Source organism: Pezoporus flaviventris, unplaced genomic scaffold, assembly GCF_033815535.1.
Source record: "Pezoporus flaviventris isolate CSIRO_AGI_PZ_B2104156 unplaced genomic scaffold, CSIRO_AGI_Pfla_v1 ptg000078l, whole genome shotgun sequence".
Classification (NCBI taxonomy): Eukaryota; Metazoa; Chordata; class Aves; order Psittaciformes; family Psittacidae; genus Pezoporus; species Pezoporus flaviventris.
This window is the reverse complement of record NW_026892626.1, coordinates 9,711,543-9,729,919: the sequence shown is the minus strand read 5'-3', so window position 1 is coordinate 9,729,919 and position 18,377 is coordinate 9,711,543. Positions and strand designations below refer to the sequence as shown.

Genomic DNA, 18,377 nt, shown 5'->3' with positions numbered 1-18,377 from the left:
TCCATAGCAATCCACACGACATTATCCAGAATGGTGTGGTACTGACAGGATTGTTAAAAGACTTCAGCCTTAGAGAGCTTTTTATTTACTGTTTTGTTCCTTTCTTGTTTTACTTCAAAAGTTTTCCCAGCAGCTCTAATCTGTGACAGAATATTAAGCTGCAAAACACCTCCTGTAGCTTTGTTGGTCACAGTTACTGATAAGATCTGATTCCTACTGTTCTTAAAAGGCAAGTGACAGGCTTCACCGGGGCGTACATGACCTTTCCAAAGCCGCAGCCCAGTAGGAATTGCGTCGATTGCGCTAACCTGTCAATGAACAAGAGCTGCAGAGCTAGCAGGAGAACAAGTTCTGATGCCTGTAGTTAAATAACAGCACCTCAGGAGAGCACATTTATGAAATATCCGAAGGGCTGAAAGGTCACTCACAACAAGTCTCCTCTTTCTCAGGAGCAAGAACTGCCTTCTCCCAGATGCTGCTCTGGCTGGGGCAGGTTATACTGCAGCAGCCTGGGTCTAAAGGAAGGTGCTTTGGAAGAGGTCTTTTTATAGATGAAGGTTTTTTTCATAATTATACTTCAGGCAACGCCAAACATATGACAGAAATTAATAAATCCCAGGGGTCTGAACTTCTTTAAACCAGTAGCACATGAGGCCCACTCGCCTTCTCACACAGCTTCATGGAGGTCTCACACACTGTTTTCGAGGACCAAGGGTCCCCAAACACCACCCACAGCGATCAAAGCTTTTGTCCCCTCAAACATCCCACAACTAAAATTTGCAAAACTTCCAAAACTTAGCACACCGTGCTAGGAATCAAAGCATTCTTCCCGGAGGTTCAACCAAGATGGTTGTGTACAATTACAAACCTGTCTTCACGGCACACAGCACTGACTTAAACTTTGACAGCCCTGAGCTCCCATCAAACTCACTTTGTTGTACACTTTATTGCTAACTCCTGCAAACCCTTAGTAGCTCCAGGATACCCAGCATGGGTTGTACGTGAGTCAAATAACACCTTGTTGAGCAAAACCTGACTATCGGAAGAATCTAAGAGAGTAAAAGTCCCCAGTTGGAGTCATGTGTGGTGCCCTGAGCCTGCACAGCAGGTAGGAGAGCACAGGCATAAAAAATGCTGTTGCATATTTAAGCCTTCTGAGACACCATGCTGAACATCACAACAGTCAAACACACACTGGAGCCCTTGTCCTTGAGCAGAGTTTTATCTTACCTTCCCTGCATGCTGGTGCAGCAGCCCGCTCTCCACACACCTCAAGGGCCATAGCGCAAGTCCTCCAGCCTGTCTCATGCTTTGCGTTTTCTCCTGTTTTCATGCTGCTCTCCTGCTGCTTCAAGGTGCCTCCCTACCTGTCCAAATGACAGGTGAAAATCAAACTGACACCAGGTCTCTGTTTACACACATGCTAATCTTTAGATAATTCAACAGATCTTAAGAAAAGGCATATTTAGCCCTTCCTCTGCTTAGTCCAAAGGAAGGGAGCTGGGATGGATATCAGTATCAGTACGTCTGGTGTGATGCTTCCGGAACTGTACCCATCCTTCAGCATAACAACAGGAACATCCAAAAGCTAAACAGTAATTTCTCTCTATCATGAGCTGTTTTACTGCCAGCTTAAAGTGCAAGTGTCTCAAAAGCAGATCTTTTACTACAAGCAATATGAGCTTGAAGTAACTCAAATCAAATGTTTTCCCTTTTCTTTTTTTTTTTTTTTAATTTCCTCAAATCTGCCATCTCTTGACAACTTCCCTCCCTTGTTTAAAAGCTTTTCTAATCCAGAACACCATAGGAAACACAGTGCTGTGAAGTGCAGACAGGGAAGTCCAGCTGGGTAATTTGGCAATAGTCTTACAATAACTGTTTTTTCAAACCCGTAAGTACACTTTCCTGATGTTCCAGTTAGTATATAAAAAATAAAGCTTAAACTGTGTAACTTTTATAAAACCCTAGAGCAGGCGATGCACTCCTTGGCACAATCACACGTTTCAAAAATGGGATTTTTATCACTGTATTTCATTTTCAGTCAATCGAGGTCTGCATTCATAGATCATTTTTCACATACATTACTCAGCCACTGCTCTTCCTATCTCCACTCTGGTAAATATTTTTGCCTTGTGCAAAGGATGTTAAGGGCAATGCAGCCAAGATGTATTCTTGCATTAGTCCCGTAGCTGACAGTGACATACAGCGAGATATTAGAGCATTATAGTATCAGGAATGTACAGTAAGCCCCAGTAAAGGATGTAGCCTAGAGTTTTATAGCCTCAGTCCCAGGAAAACAAAGATAAAAGGTACACTTCCACTGTAACATACAGCCAAGTTTCGTAATTCAGAATAATACACGACATCAATTAAATTCAACCTACCGATTCATCATCTTCCTGGAGCTAGGCCAGGTGCCTTTGATGACAGCTTGGCCTATTTCACGCAGTGCAACACAGATCAATAAGGAGGTGGTGCAGGGTAGTAGATGGTGTCCATGTGTCTACCCTAAAAAAAACAAAATATAGCTTAGAGTTATTAAACTGTTCTACTGCTTCCAAACAGACATCAGTATTATATAATGTAATTTAGGTGACGTAGGAGAGGAGTTTGGCTATTGGAACTGCTGTGATTATCTTGCTGCTGAAAGACTTCTGTGTTTTTCTAACAGGCAGCAGGATATAGCTTCCAGCAGGTTCCCAGTTACAGGGAGCATGCTGGTGTCAGTTTTATGGCCAGACTAGATACAGCTTAAGAGCAGTGCATAACCAGTCTCTTCTGAGCAAAGAACATTCTGGTTTTGTATATTGATGGTAAATCCTCGTTTCTCTTTACAGGTATTAATCCAAACTCTATGAAATCAGACACATTTAGAAGACAGAGAACAGGTTAAACCATTCTTTCTTCCTCCCATTATTTATGCCTACAGCCTTATCAGCATTCAAAGTCACATCAGTTTATCTAACAATACAAAAAATTTAAACAGCTAATGAATTCTGTGCATGGCCAGAACTACTTTAATTCAAATTTGCCTTATATTGAGTTCCCTCAGCTCAGCAAAGAAGGCAGCTTAATATGCAATTAAGGCTCTCTACAGAAGTTGATCTACCTGCTACATAAGATGTTAGTATTATAGCAAAAATCATAAAAGAGAAGAAATCATGCAATGAAGGTGATGGAGAGGCAGAAAGTTTATGTAAAATAGACTGCATCTAAGTCTCAGAGTCACCTTCTTCAGGACTGTGAAAATGCCAAACAGCATATGGAACATCACGTTAGTCAGGTCGCTAAATGAAACAGAAGAACTACTTCAAGACACAGCTTTAGCAGAGTGACTACTGAAATCCCTTCATAAGAGACCTGTACTCTTCTGTTCTTATTTGTACATTTATAATAGGTGTCATAACTGTATATATAAATAACAAAGAAATAGTCTTGCAATGGTAAGCAATCCACACAAAATCTATCACAGTAACAAACTCAGAATTTTATCCTCAGGGCTCCAGATAACCTCATCCAGTGAGGAATTCAATAACTCCAACAGTCAGGAACCAGAAAGGGGGGTGTTAACTGAGTTTGGAAGTAACACTAATGAAACTCTACAGATTCAGCTTCTCAAATGGAATTAATTTGACGAGAATGGAACTCTGAGAATCATTTCAGGCTCATTTTTTTGACATTGTTCAGAGTTAAAATACTTCCAAATTGATATGCTGGAAACCCTAGCGACTGCCTTGATTTTCTAATCTAGTATCTTTGTGGATACAATCCTGGAAGACAAAAAATTACTGGCACATGGCAGTATTATTTAATCTAACTTGGTCTGCAGGCTCAAAACACTTCATCTAAATGCTTAGGGAATGAACCATACTTAGTATTACTATGACTGAATTTTAATAACCTGATAAAGCTGGGAGAGTTGGAGGAGGGAGACATGAAAACTGAGCTACTCATTTTCTCTTTCAAAGATTTGCAAGTTACTCTTGAGTTTTTTAACACAGTAAGGACCTCCAGGCATGGCAGATACCAGTTTGGTGGGCATTCTACAAACAAGATAAAGTAAAAATGAAGATGTTCCTTTCTTCCAAATAGCTTCCAAATACTGCACAGAAAAAAAACAAAACCAAAACCAACACCTTCCCCTCCCAAAAAAATACCCACCCCAAAACAACAAAGCAAAACACAGAAACAAACAGTTTGAGGCATCAAGAAATAACACAGTACTTTGCAACGAACACAAAACGTTTCCAAATGCAGCCGTTCTGTAAGTGACAAAGACAGCATCTTTCCACATGGCAGTGAAAGACCTCTGAAGGCTGGTGAGATGGTGAGCCCTGAGCTAGCAGGACCATAATAGCTTTACCAGCAGATTACTTTTCTAACAGCAACAGAAAATAGTTTGACAAAGGCAAGCCAGGCCTGAAAGCAGGATTAATAAGCTCTGAGCAGGTTTTTCAGGGTATGTTGCCATGCTAAGAAGCAAATCAAACCAAAACATTGTCTTTGTGCAACCCATATAACTTTAGGCATTTATCTTTGATATGAACGGCCTATGGGAAGCAAGTCTCACGTATCTATACAGAAAACACAGGCTTCTAAACTGAGCTGGTCTGAATCTTACAGCCACCTAATGCCATCAAACAAAACCACAATAAAAAGTACCAACCTATTTGGATTTCTTATTGATTGGTCTTCCGCTGTGAATGGGATTATTTTCTTCCTTGACCTCAGGACAGGGAGTTATTTAGAAACTTTTCAAAATCTATCTATTATTCAGAGACAGATTTGAATTTATTGAACAAGAACTGGTTTTTACAAATGCTTTTTTTCTGGATATTTTTCCTTGCATCTTGCTTTGCTGTTCTTTCCCTGCCCTCCCAAGGTGGATGTGAACCTCAGGCTGCCTGAGCAGGTTACTAATGTTAAACAAAACACATCAGCTTGCCACATCTGTCTCAGCAGAAAGTCAATATCCACTCCAGGAGCAATCAAGCACCCAAGCATGGAGGCTATAAGCAAAAGCCTTTTAAAAATGTAGTAAAAAAGCCTGAAACTGGTGTAAGGGTTTTCTTGTAAACCTGTGGTTGAAACCAACTTTATCTAAGAAATTACAAAGGCTTTGATCACCCTGAACTGAATTCTGGGATAAAGAGCCCAGTGCATGGCTAAGTGAAATTCTGAACCATGCAATGCCTTCTACTAAGTTTACTGAAACTCTAGCAATAAAGTACTTCTGTAACATTTGCAGCTCCAAATCTTTGATGCACTCAGAATTTTAGCTGAACCACATCTTAACATCTTTTCTACTTCTATAAATGCAAACTGTGAGAAAAACATATGTTTTCTAGCAGCACAGCTTTGAAAAGCTTTACCCAAAATATAAACTCATTTCACATGGGTCACTGAACATACACTGGATGACAAATGCTTTTTATCACTACCAATCTCATGAAGTGTCTCAATGAAGAAACATCTACGTGCAGAACAACACTACATGTACTATAAATGGCCCCCAGATAGGCTGAAAAATAACACAGCCAGCCCATCAAAGATTGAACCTTCACCCTATGAAGGTAGAAATGCTTTCCTCCTTGTGAAAAATCTACAAAGAGACTAAAAATGCCATAGACTTAAAAAATAATTTGTACAATAATAAATATTCCAGAGAAGTACTACATAATTTCAACCTTAAATAAGTAAACTTGAGAAACATTTCCAAACCTGGGAATCAGGGGGTGACTGTCAGTGCTACATGCTGAGAATCAGAATGGACAGGAAATTGTATCTGTACTTACTAACACATATACAATTCTTATCATTGAAGGATACAAGCACCTGTGCTCAGGTACATGCTGAGGTAGAAGAAATTGATTTAATTTCTATTTAATAGTGTTTTGTTTCTTCAAAGGGAATGGCCAAACTAATTCTGATGTAATTTATCTAACAATCCAGCCTCCTCAAAACGCTTTCCATTCTCAGTCATGCAGTGCTCCCAGCAAAACAGTGGGGAAAAAGAAAAGAAAAGAAGGAAGCACAGAACAAACATCATTATGAAGAATTTGACAAGGAAATTCATCTGAAGGAAACACCAATTCCTCATGCTTTCAGAATATGTAAGTATTTTACACTAAGGAAATCATTAAATTGTTTGTAAATGCAATAGGTATTTATACCCTCCATGCTTAGGTAATTGAGGAGCACACACATCAAGAGAAAGGCCTGTTCAAAAATAATTTCAAGAAATTATCAAGAACAGCAGTTATGGTAGAAACAACATTATATGATAGCAGTTATAATGGAAACACCTATCAGCCCAAAATGAAACCGCCACAAAAGAACAACTGCAGCACCTTAGATCAGGGTTTACAAGCAATCGCAGGCTTCAAATTAGCTCCAAATTATACTTATTAATTCCAGAATTAGACAGCCATCTTGCACACATGCATGATCATTCTTGAACTCCTGATTTTTCAAAGCCAAATTTCTGTCTCAACAGCAGAATTTAATTTCTCTTATTTATGGCTCCCTCAATTCCCCAAACAATTAGTTTGCAACTGAAGGAAAGAGGCATCTACAGAGGATGATGTATCTTCCCACACAACAGAGTGCTGGGCAACCCTCCTTCCTGGCACACTGGTGTCATGGCGTTGCCAGGTCATGTTGATTTGTAGCATCAGAGGACTGCAGAAGCCTCAGGTAGTTGAGAAGCCTTAGCTTCCAACTCGAAGCTTGCTGAATTATTTCCAAATTTACTACTACAGCAAACAGCTGCCAAACGATCTCGCTGCCCACGGCCCAGAAAAGCAGAGAACAATGAATTATGTTTAGAAGAGATGCAAAGTTTCTGTCTTGCTAGGTGAGACATTATCATTGCATTTGCAGGTTTATCTACTTTCTACTGACAAAGGCAGTGCCAGATCACTCTGGAGGACATAAGAAAGATGACAATTTTCCAAGAACAGGTCCTTTTTAAATCTATATAGCAAGTGACAGAATACAAGAATACTGATAGTAAAGATCAAGATTCTCTTTAAGACTTATTTTGAAGAAAAGAAAGGGTATTTCTGAAGCTTAGAGACAGCAATTGTTAAAAGGATGCAAAAGGCAAATCCTGAGTTACATTACTTAAGACACTGAGGGGCTATGTAATGGATCACTTACAGGATACACACCCGGAACCACAAATACCCATTGTTAGTTCTCTCCTCTACTAACCTCTGCCTTTGCTTACTCATCCGTAAAACGAAACTGCAGTTTCTTACAATCTTAGCTGATACGTGTTGAGAATTGTGATACTTGAGAGATATCACATAGTTTTGGTGTGAGTTGTCATTGTGACTGTAGTGAAATATAGTTTGCAAGGACAAGGAGTGAATGGGTCACCAATGTGTAAGTAATGGAAGCCAAAATGACTTGCTGCCCTTACCAGCTCATTTTATTGCTAATGTAAGAGGATGTTAGAAATGTGCTTCACAGTGCAGGCAGGGAGCATGGCCCCACTTGGAGGCCCTTGGGGAAAGCACCCTAGAGACACAAGGGCAACCACCAGGATTTCAGCATCCGGGGTACTGAGGGTCTGAGACCCATGATACCCCCACAACATCCTCCTTTCTCTTGCTATATAATGCCATTACATCAAACTTACCATTCTTTTAAAAATAATTAGCTCTCAAACTTTTACAAAGTAATTTATTTTTATTTATATAACATATATATTCTATATATTTTTATTTATATATACGAAGTATTTTATTTATGCTAGATATTTTTGATGGGTTATGAACAACAAACCCCCAAAATTTAACTTGAGTAAGAATATAACTAACTTGGAAATGAACAATCAAATAGAAAGCCTGCTAAAAGCAATGTGTAACTCTTTAAAAATCTTCATACTAGCATCCAAAAAATGCAGAATGAAAACCATGTCATTTGGAGCTCCTTAAAAACATGCACATCTACTAAAAATTACTCTGAATGTTCATATTTTTCTCACATTTAAAAATTATACTAATAAAATACCAGTTTTGATATATTTATACAAATCACTAACGCGTCTATTAAAAAAGAAAGTGCTACTTGGTTGGGTTGTTTGGGTTTTTTTAGAAAAGACTCTTTTGCCTTTGGCAGGCTGAATTAGCAGTCTTACAGAGACTGCAAGAGAGGGAATTTAATGTGTGAAAGAAATTAACACAGGTCACATTTGCAAATAAAAACCTGAAATGGATCAAAGAGTAAATACTCCCCAATTCAAAGTCATGAGACAGAATTGAGAAATAACCCAAATTATCCAGGTAACCTCTCTCATCAACTCTCAGTATTGTGACAATTATCTGAAATCTGCAGCTGTTCTCACTAAAGTAAAACTGAGAAAGGAGCAGGTCAGGCCTTTGAAGTGGCCTTAAAACTAAATTTAAAGGTTTTATTCTCCCATGGAGTGTGACCGGTCAATGTTACCACCGCAGCAATGCTTCACTGTGCCATCAGCGGGTGCAGCCTCTCCAGCTCCTGCTTGCTCCTCAAACTGCAGCTGCTTTATTTCCTCTTGCCATTTCCTTTTGTGATAACCTTTTCTACTGTGAGATGGGCCTAATGAAAACAACACAAACTCAAGCCCCTTAGGCAAACCAAAGTCCATCCCAGCTAACTCTTTTACAAACATTTCATATTTACCAAATTCAGCGATGCTGTGTACTGCAGTAACAAAAGCTTCATCTTTTGCACCTTGCTTCCAGCATGCCTATTATATTACCCTTTGATATATCATATTCTTCTCACCTACAATGTATTAAAAGTCTAGCTTACTAGCGCTGCAATTTTTTCCTCTTAAATGAGGTGTATGAAACAAAGGACATCAGCAACAGTTATCTGGTATTTTTGCTTTCTCAGTTATAAAGGAAGTTTTCCAATATAACTCAAATCTCTGCTCTCAGTAAGCCCAGATCCGCAAGTTATGTATACCAGACTTGTCTGTTCTTCATTTGTCCTACAGATTATCCACAGCTGCCTGGAAACAGCTCTTTCTCACCTGCAGTACCCCTTTCCCCATTCACTCTAGTAGTGTTTAGTTCTTCCCTCTTCCTGCTACTTACTTGGAGAACTTAATTAATTTTTGACTGTGTAATTTCAAACACCTTTTATTATGCTCTCCCCACAACACATTTAGTTTCTTGCTGCAAACAGTGGGGAGCTGAAACACATGGGTTTTACAGACTTGGCTGTTTTCTCCTTAATCTAAGGCAAAACTACACAAAGACATTGCTTGCTTCACCATGGCCACCCTGGGTTGCTCGCACCCACTACAGAAACCAGCCCTGGGAGCCTTTTGCCTTTTTCACCGGCTACTCTTATCTGTGCCTTGTTCTTCTAAAAGATATTCCCACCAGGACGCTTCCCTATGCCTCTTGCCTGCTTCTTCAAAGTAGTTTTTCCTCAGTTCCCTTCCTTGCTTGAGCCAGGTCCCTACAGAGCAACATGCTGCACTGGGGATGCGAAAAGCCCATTCCCATGACAGAGCCAGAGCCTCATCTGGAAACTTCCAAGCATGACCAAGAAGCACAGCAAGGACAGCACACACACGATCCTGTCCTTTTTTTAGGCAGCACGGGCTGACCTTAGTAACACCAAGAAATAAGATAGAGAACTCAGTAACTGCATGCAATACTGAGTAAGCACACTGCAAAGAGACTCGGGACAAAAGAACCGTGTGTAAATGAGCTTTAAATGGCATGAGCTTTTCTGAAAGCTTTCTGTAGCATGCACTGATCTCTAAAGAGGTCTGTAAAAATAAGAAAGGAAAACCCCTTTTTTTCCACAATTTATTCAAATTAAGTAAGTAAATTCTTTAAATCTGACTGGACATATGACTTTATCAGGCAAAATAATTTGAGAGAGATCTTCAGAGATTTATGAACAAAAGAACTGGAATTTTTTGCAGGCTCTAAGGCTGCGAATTGATGGCTTTGAACCATCTGCTTTTCTCCAGAAGGCTTTCCTGCTTTCAGAAAGAAGCACATTTAAATAGAACAAGAGACTTAAGGTCAAATCCAGCAAAGGAAGGTATCCATAATGATACAATCAATTCAAAAGAGGAGACTGCCGAAAGTCTGTGCGCAACAGAACAGTTCCGGTTCAAATGACAACATATCAGAACAGGTGCTGAGATCCTAAATATGCCAGAGAGATTTATCTTTAAGACCACTGAGCAAGGAAAGAGAGGAGGCCCCTATGATGGAACGTGCAGGAACAAAGTGGTCTTAGGGTACAGGTAACAGCTCCTCACAGGGAGGAGGAAGCTGGATCTGTATCTAAGGATGACATACTCAGTTTAACAACTACAACAGAGCCATAGAGACAGGCAAGAAGCTGGATATGATAAAGATAATGGATAGAAAACTTCTAAGATCTAGTGATCATGGTAATAGTAGCTTTAAAATTTTGAGGCTATTATTTCAGAAAAAGCAATTCAAATGCATTAGGGCTTTAAAAAGAATCAGCACTTGAATGTGAATGACAGAAAACTGATTGTAATCAATTATTTTCTACAACAATTGGGAATGGAGCAACAAAAAAGCATTTAGGTCACAGTTAAAGACTGAGAAATACAATCAGCCCACAAACATTACCCAAGTAATTTTACATTATTTAAATCATGCAAACCTTAGTCACAATTCATGCTGAAAGTTCTGCGATTTGAGTTTTGTAGCTGTCTCAGTGTACAGCTAAAGCTTCATAAATCCTGTGAAAACCAGCAGTGAATAAATGAACTTACATACACATAAATATCTGTCATAAAGGAGAAAAGTTCTTTACTAGTATTTAGCTCTTGGATGGATGAGGCCAATAGGAATGTGCAGAAGAAAAGCAGAATTAAACTTTAAATTGCAGACCACTTATAGGCAGTACTCCCTCTTTTCTTCTAAGAGGGCTTGTAAAGCAGAACCCTGTTCCCATTTTGATTCTCTGGGCCTGGTTCTCAACACCACCAACCTCTTTTCCAGCGATCTGGTAGATTTAAGGACCTCAGCAGAAAACAGACATATAACAGACGTATAACAGACCTCTCCTCAGTGCAATATACTCAGCTACGTTCTCAGATTTGAGTCATAATATTTAATACCTCATCCATACATAATATCTGTGAAAAAATATTAAAATAAACATAATAGAAATGGAAAGTGTTATTTCTATGGCAGCACTGATGATAATAGAAGCCTCACAAATAATTGTAACATCATTCTCCTCTGCAAGCCCACTCACCGGTTTTTGTGCTGCTATCAAGGACAAACAAATAAAAGAAACCAGGAGGAATCCAGTTCCTAAGCAACGCTGTATTTCTGTACCCCACTCAGGCTCTGGCAGAGGTTTATCTTGCTCCAGGCTCTGAAATAGGATACAAAAGGTCTGTGGCACTGTCTGGGAAGCACAGTCCAGCTTCTGATGGCACCTTCTTATATCACACTCCTCTCAGCCTGCTATTACCTTCCTGTATGATGAAAATCATTGCTCTCACTTTTTTTCAAACCTTTGTGTTTCTCATCTATCTGCCCAACAGAGCCATCAGGGCAGCAATCAAACCTTTCTGCTGTTGTACAATGCCAGGCAAAAGGAAGCCCTGAATTCAGAGGGAGGGTCTCTGATGCTACTGTAATACAAAACAAACAGCTGGGACACACACCCAAATGATTCTCCTCCAGCCAGCACCTACATTTGGTGTTTATTTCTCTGAACACTCTTAACCTGCAGCAAACAGAGCTGGGCTGAACTGCAGCACTGCTGCAGACCAAGAGCATACATGGGGCCATGATTCTATGATGTGAAGAATCACCCTGTGCAGAGGAGAATCACCCAATACATCCAAATTTATCAACTGCATGACAAGCTGATGCACCTCTTACATGATACTTACAAGGACCTATAGAAACAAGAAATCTGCCACCTGCCTAGGAAGGTATGGTGTACCTGAAAACATCCAGATGACCCAAACCCCCTAAAAATCACATTTTCACAGTTGTCACTACAGTATTTCTCACACCAGACACCAAAGCAGTGGTATCTACCACCATACAACACTGTTACAGGACAATGAACCAAACAAAAAGTTGGGTTTTGCTAATAATACACACACACAAAACACACCCTTTAACTGCATAAAGCTCCACGAGCAATTGTGCAGAAGGATTTTTTAGTCATCGTGCATTCTCCAGTGGTAATATTTTTCCATCTGTTAGAGAGCATATTTCCATATCCAAAGGCACAATACACATTGCCACGTGCCGGAAGGGATGTAGGATTCTTGCTTTGCACACATTAGCCCATTGATCTTAATGGGATATGGCAAAATGCCAATAGTTCATGTACTGAGACATTTCAAGGATTCTCAGCTGAATAGCTTTTTAAATAGTAAAAAAACCCTACTTCAAGTCATATTTAGAGTCGAGTATCACCAGAGTAACAACTTTTTCAGCTATACAATATTATTTATAAGCCATATGCAATGCAAATTTATGACAGCTGAAGTATAAAACCATAACTATACAAATAATAACCACATATAAAAGTCTACCCTTTGACATCCGTACAGTTATTTCATTCAGAGAAGTACTCTTTTTTATTAAGGGTTTATTTGTTCTGGTCTCACTTTTAATGATGGTCTGCTATAAGCACAAATGGATATGGGGTTGATTTGAACGATTTCTTCTGCTCCTGAAGTGTGGGATATACTTCTATGCATCAGTGCCCAGAGTCTAAGTTGTTCCACTGTATGACTTTTTACCACAAGCAGAAAATTCTCTCCAACCAAAATATCTCCTCTATTGTTTCTGATTTTATAGCAAAACCTCACATTACTGAACGGAAATTATCACCTTACTATTAACCTAACCATTCACCAATTGCAGCAACTGCACAGACATCATCAGTGAGCCTGGATTCTCTCTGCTGAAAAGCACACACACTCCCTGACATGCAGAGAGATGAAATTTCAGTTCTCACTCCGGTTTTCAGGAACACGTTGCACTCCTGCCTTTCCAAACTACATCAACAACACCGAAGCATTCCACTACAAAGGATTAGTACCAAAGAAACACATACTTAACATGTAGGTAGATGTTTTCAGCACAGGCAAAGCTCAGCACTTTCAGAGTTCACCAGTAGTGTCTTTAACCTAGTCTAGATGAGCCAGTCTTTCCAGTGGTTAAAGGTAATTTAGATTAAAAGTTAAATAGTACCTCTTTTGAGCAGCTTGTGCCAAATTGAATATGGTGCTCTTGTGAGATAGGATTTCAGTCAAAAGAATTAAGGTGGTACCTAATTAATTTCAGTTAATTTTATTTAAAGACATACAGCTGTATGCAAACTAGCTTCCCAGCAGTAGAGGAGTGTAATAGCATTTAATTCACAAAACTACTGAGGCTCCATAACATGTTCAAATTACAGACAAGTTACCAGTGCTGCCACAGATCTGCATCTGTGTATCAAAGCAGCACCCATGGGTATGTTGTCCCACACTTCAGCACAGCTTATGAGAGCATCCTGCTGTCTACTCAGAAAGCCACTTCAAGTGTCCATTTTAGGATGGCAAGAAAAAACAATTGCAATGGAGATTAAAGGCATTAAAACTTCAGTTTCCAAATTGCTCCGTATTATCCTTAGAACAGCTCTGAAGATCCACTAAACAGTGTAGATTCTTGACACAGTCTCAGAGTGCTTTGCTGTCCCAAGGCACAACCTTCAAGGCTGTCACTGGACTTCACGTACACTCAATGTGGAGCTAAATAAACCTCTGCTATAAATAGCAGTGGTGCTTGCTCACATACTCACTGAAGGGACGTTTTTGTATGTTGAACATCTTTAAGCTGCTGCTGCATGTGTTACCTGAACTGCTTGATTTCCCATGGGAATTTTGCTATAACAAACTTCTCCCTCCTTTTCCACAGAAGACCTACATTTAATGCAGTGGTGCTACTTAGGGACTGTGAGGCACCAGGGATGTGCTGAACTGCCAGGAACTGACTCTTCGGTGGATTAGCTTTGCTAGCAGGTGGTCTGGAGAAAGGCTTATACAGTACTGGAATCTGCCACAAAATAAAAAGCATCTATTTAAAGTATGTTCACCCTGGCTTCATTTCTGACCTGTCAATGAAGAAAACGGTGGGCTGGATGCTGAGTGCTTTCAAAATAGTGATCTGGGTCAAATGCCAAGGCCAGCAACCCAGCCTAAATTCTTCCCCAGTCTTTCCCTGACATCCCCATTTGCAAGCCTTAAATGTACCAATTTCTTTCCTGCACAGGAAATTAAATGTACGTAAGAAAGATTACCTATGCCAAAAGTTACACTTATTTTTTAATGCACATAAAAGATGTTATAAAAATGTGCAATACTGAAATAGGAAGCAGGGTCTCCACTGAAAATCGATACCAAGAGCTTGCTGCATTCTTTTATTTCAACATGGTGCTACCAGTTCTCTTTTTACCATTGCAGAAAGTCAGTTCCTCCGTATCCTCACAGAGGTTACAAAATGTAACTGTTCAGAGATGTCTGGCTCCTTATTTTAAATGTCACCAAACCACAGCATTAAAGTTTAGTTATATCCTTGTTCTGTACATGCCAAAACATTTGCTCTCACATCAACAGCTCTTGTTTATTCTGCTCTTAGTTTACTAAGTTCTGAACTCACAGATGGTTGCAGTAAGTTTAGTTTACAGAGTAAACACTGCAGAAGAAAACCTACAGTAATGAACAAAGTCTTTAGGAAATCACGCTTCAAAGAGATTGATAACATCTAATTTTTGTGAAGAATGCAGTAAATCCCTCTTACCTGTCACATTCATGCACTCACAGGTATTCATGGTAATCTCAGTTCATTTGGGTAAATTGAAAACATAAACCTGATAATTTAAATTGCTGGTTTAAAATATGCAATTTTTGCCAACAATTTCTTCTGCAGAGTACAATAAACAAGCAGTAGCTTTCACAAGCCAGTGTAAGTTAAATTTAAGCTAGTACAATAAGACTACTATAACTGCAATGTAAATCCCTACGATGTTTGTGCAAAAGTACATGATTTCAACAAAGTATATATACCTTAATAAGAAGCTAACAAAACAACACCAAGCCACATTTCTACTTATCTAGATTATTAATTCAGCTCTTTCCCTAGCAGAACTAGATAGGCTTAGAAAACAGTAAAGGTTAAAAATTCAGGTCATACTATAGCAATTTTCTCATGCAAAATGATACAACAAATGAGACCACCAAATTAGAACTATGCTTATAAATGAGCACGTACATATCATAGAATCACAGAATGGTTTAGGTTGGATGGGACCTTAAAGCTCATCCAGTTCCAACCCCCTGCTATGGGCAGGAACACCTTCCACAGCTTCTCTGGGCAGTGCCTGTTCTGTCTCCGGAACCATACATTTGCGTCGCACAGGACAGATATATTGTGATAAAGAAATAATCATTGGGAAGTTGCCTTAGAAATACCTTGAAGTAAACCATTTTCCAACCATAAAACAGTCATTAAATTTATCTACAGCTTATACCACAGAGCATATGCTGTAGGGTTAAAAAAACCTTGCCAAGGAAGAAAAACAGCATGGAAATTTCCTGGAATATTGATGTTTCCTGCCATTTTCCAGGCTTAGAAATTTTCTACTTTCATTAAATTTTAGTTAACCAGGCAGTGTAAGTGATGTAGTACACTGTAAATTACAACAGTAGCATTAGAATGCTAAATAGAGGTCAGTATTACACTTCCCTGCAGACAAGAAGATGTCTTCATTTAAGGAAGGACTGACTGAAGAAGGAGCAGAGAATCTGACCTCTCGGAGGAGAAATAAAATTTACCTATACATTGCCTAATGTCAGGATGAGGAGCAACAGGGAAGAACCATGAACAACCAAAACACATGGCCTGATTTGAAACCTATCCGTTAAAAACAGCATATCAATAAAAATGGCAATGATGGTCTCTAAAGCAAGCTGTGATAGCAGGTCACAGATCTGCTTGGGTGTCAAATTTTATCATGGCTATTAAACACCAGGCTCAATACCTTTTAGTTTCACAGGACTGAGCAGTTTCTCCCCCTTGTTTTCAGTAAATTCAAGGGTAATATTTGTAACAGTTGATTGCCCTTACTGTATCCCAGGGGCATGAAAATATCATCTTGGGAGGGGTGACCAGGTTATGGCTCTGCGTTTCTGCTCTCCTCCTTTAATTAAGATTTTTCATGTCACCAAAATATGTTCTCTTAAATTCAAATCAAGGATTTGTTACTTTTTTATAAACTTCAGACAGGACAGGCATGTGTGGCTCATGGTTTATTGTTGTTTTAAGCTTATTGTAATCTACAAAATATGATCAGTTATCGTGGCAGCTTTAAGCATTTAAAGCAAAATCCATTTTTCTTTGTCAAACACTTTCTGTGATACGAGGAGATGTTAGACACACAGACTGAGTCATCTTCTCATTAACTCAGCCAAGCATATACATCTTTCCCCATCCTCTCCTTGAATTTATGTTATGAAAAGATACATATTTTGAAGCAAATCATTTTCTCTGCATGTTAAAAACAAAAAGAAGTTGGAGACTGAGAAGGGGAGAAAGGGAACAGCTGAAAGTAATCTGAATCCCAGAATATATTTAAAGGGAAGAACAATGTATTTTTCATTTGGGAGATAAGTCATATTGGGCTTATCAAAAAACAGTCCTTGGATGCCACAGTTTGCATGTGGGCTTGAAGATAAAGAAACAATGCTTCTTCTGCTCTCTAATCCTCCAAATGAGCAGCTTTAAAATAATTGTATGGATTTATGATCAGAAATAGAGTACATTTGTTTTTTTTAGTTAATTACATTCAGAGTATTTAAGAAACCAGTATATTCCAGTGCTTTCTGAAAATAAGAAGGTGCAGTTCTAGCACTAGTTCTGCAGCCATGCTCAGCGGGCTTGTACGCAATGCGGCTTTGCAAAGCTTCATACATGGAGTTTTGCTGCATTTGATTTATTGGATGTGGAATACAGTTTTAAATTAATAAACTGCAAGAAATTGAGCGGACTGAGGGATTAAATCAGGAATGAAATTTGTAACATTGGTAAACAGAGAAAATAGGGCTGTCTCAAAAAATACTTCCCCTGACTGAAATTCCCCTGAACAGATTGCTAGCCTCTGACACCCAAGTAACTCCTAAATACAGGACTCATCCCACTGAAGCCACAAGACAGGTGTTTGCTTGATTAGGACCATACACTTTTAGACAAATCGATTTATGTGAACAGCGTTCACTCCTTTGACCACAGAAAGCTTGGGATGAGCCTGTGAGGTAAGAAGTTTTCCATTGATTCAGTCAACAGGAAGGCTTTCACTCAGGAAAATGCTGCACAGGTCTCATCTTCAAATTTCTGTACCCTCAGTAATACACCCATGAGTCCTGCACAGGCACTGCTCTACCTGGAGAAACTGAAGGGCAAATCCAATCCTTCCTGTTCAAACTGAAACAAGACAGTTTGGCTGTGTCTTCACCAAGCTCGAACTAAAACAGAGCAATGCAACCCACTGCATGGACAGGGTTTTTTTTTTGCTTCTGCAAACAGGTACAACTTCCTTGCACTATATTTCATCTTTGTTTTCCAGAAAATATATCCACTACAAAAATAATGCAATATTCAATTCACATGCACTTCAAATTGTGGTTTAGGGGAACAATAGCTCGTTATTTTTGAACATGTCAGAAGCAACACAGAGATTTCAAAGCACAAAGTGTATAAGCAACAAACACTAATGCCTGCTTGAGCTGCTCTGTAATATTTTATCTGGAGATCTGCCAAATTCTTTGTCTGAAATGCAGCTAAAGTTGATGATCACAAGCAGAATGGCTATTTTTATATCCAGCATGTTTATCATCAGGAATAAAAAGAGAAATTGCCAAGTGAATGGCACCATTGTTCCAAAGGTGCATTTAAACAAATGAAGAACTCGGAAGCAAATAGAAGGCAAATTCCACATTGCTGCAAAAAGGCAGTTTTACAAAGCTCCTTTTTTCAATTATTTCACTCAGTGTGCCATGCTCTTTGGGTTTGGATCTCCAGTGCCAGGCTGTGATGCATCCTCCACAGAGTCCTTGAAAAAGGACTTCGGGCTATTTTGAAGAAGATATTTTTCAAAGTAACCAAAGCCATAAGGGCAGTTTTCATGCATAAACACAGCTTCCTGGCTGTTCAGCACTTCAGCTTTCTCATTTCCATTGCATACTCGAAATGGGGCTCCCCAAGAGGAGGCATTTCTAAAAGGGTTATTGCTGTGGAAAGATAAACTAGCTCATGAAAATAAGGATTTCATCCACGTCATTCCACAAAATTAAAACAATTACGACC

General features: G+C 39.2%; 1 long non-coding RNA gene across 1 annotated transcript in view; it reads right to left on the bottom strand.

The window, feature by feature from the left end:
- Positions 1-1,226: 1,226 nt before the first annotated feature.
- Positions 1,227-18,377, bottom strand: part of LOC133279467 (uncharacterized) — a 176,971-nt gene continuing 159,820 nt past the window's right edge. Inside the window, exons 3-4 of the long non-coding RNA XR_009746897.1 lie at positions 2,385-2,503; positions 1,227-1,367 (exon numbers count right to left, since the gene is read on the bottom strand). This is a non-coding gene — a long non-coding RNA (uncharacterized LOC133279467). The remainder of the gene's footprint in view (positions 1,368-2,384; positions 2,504-18,377) is intronic.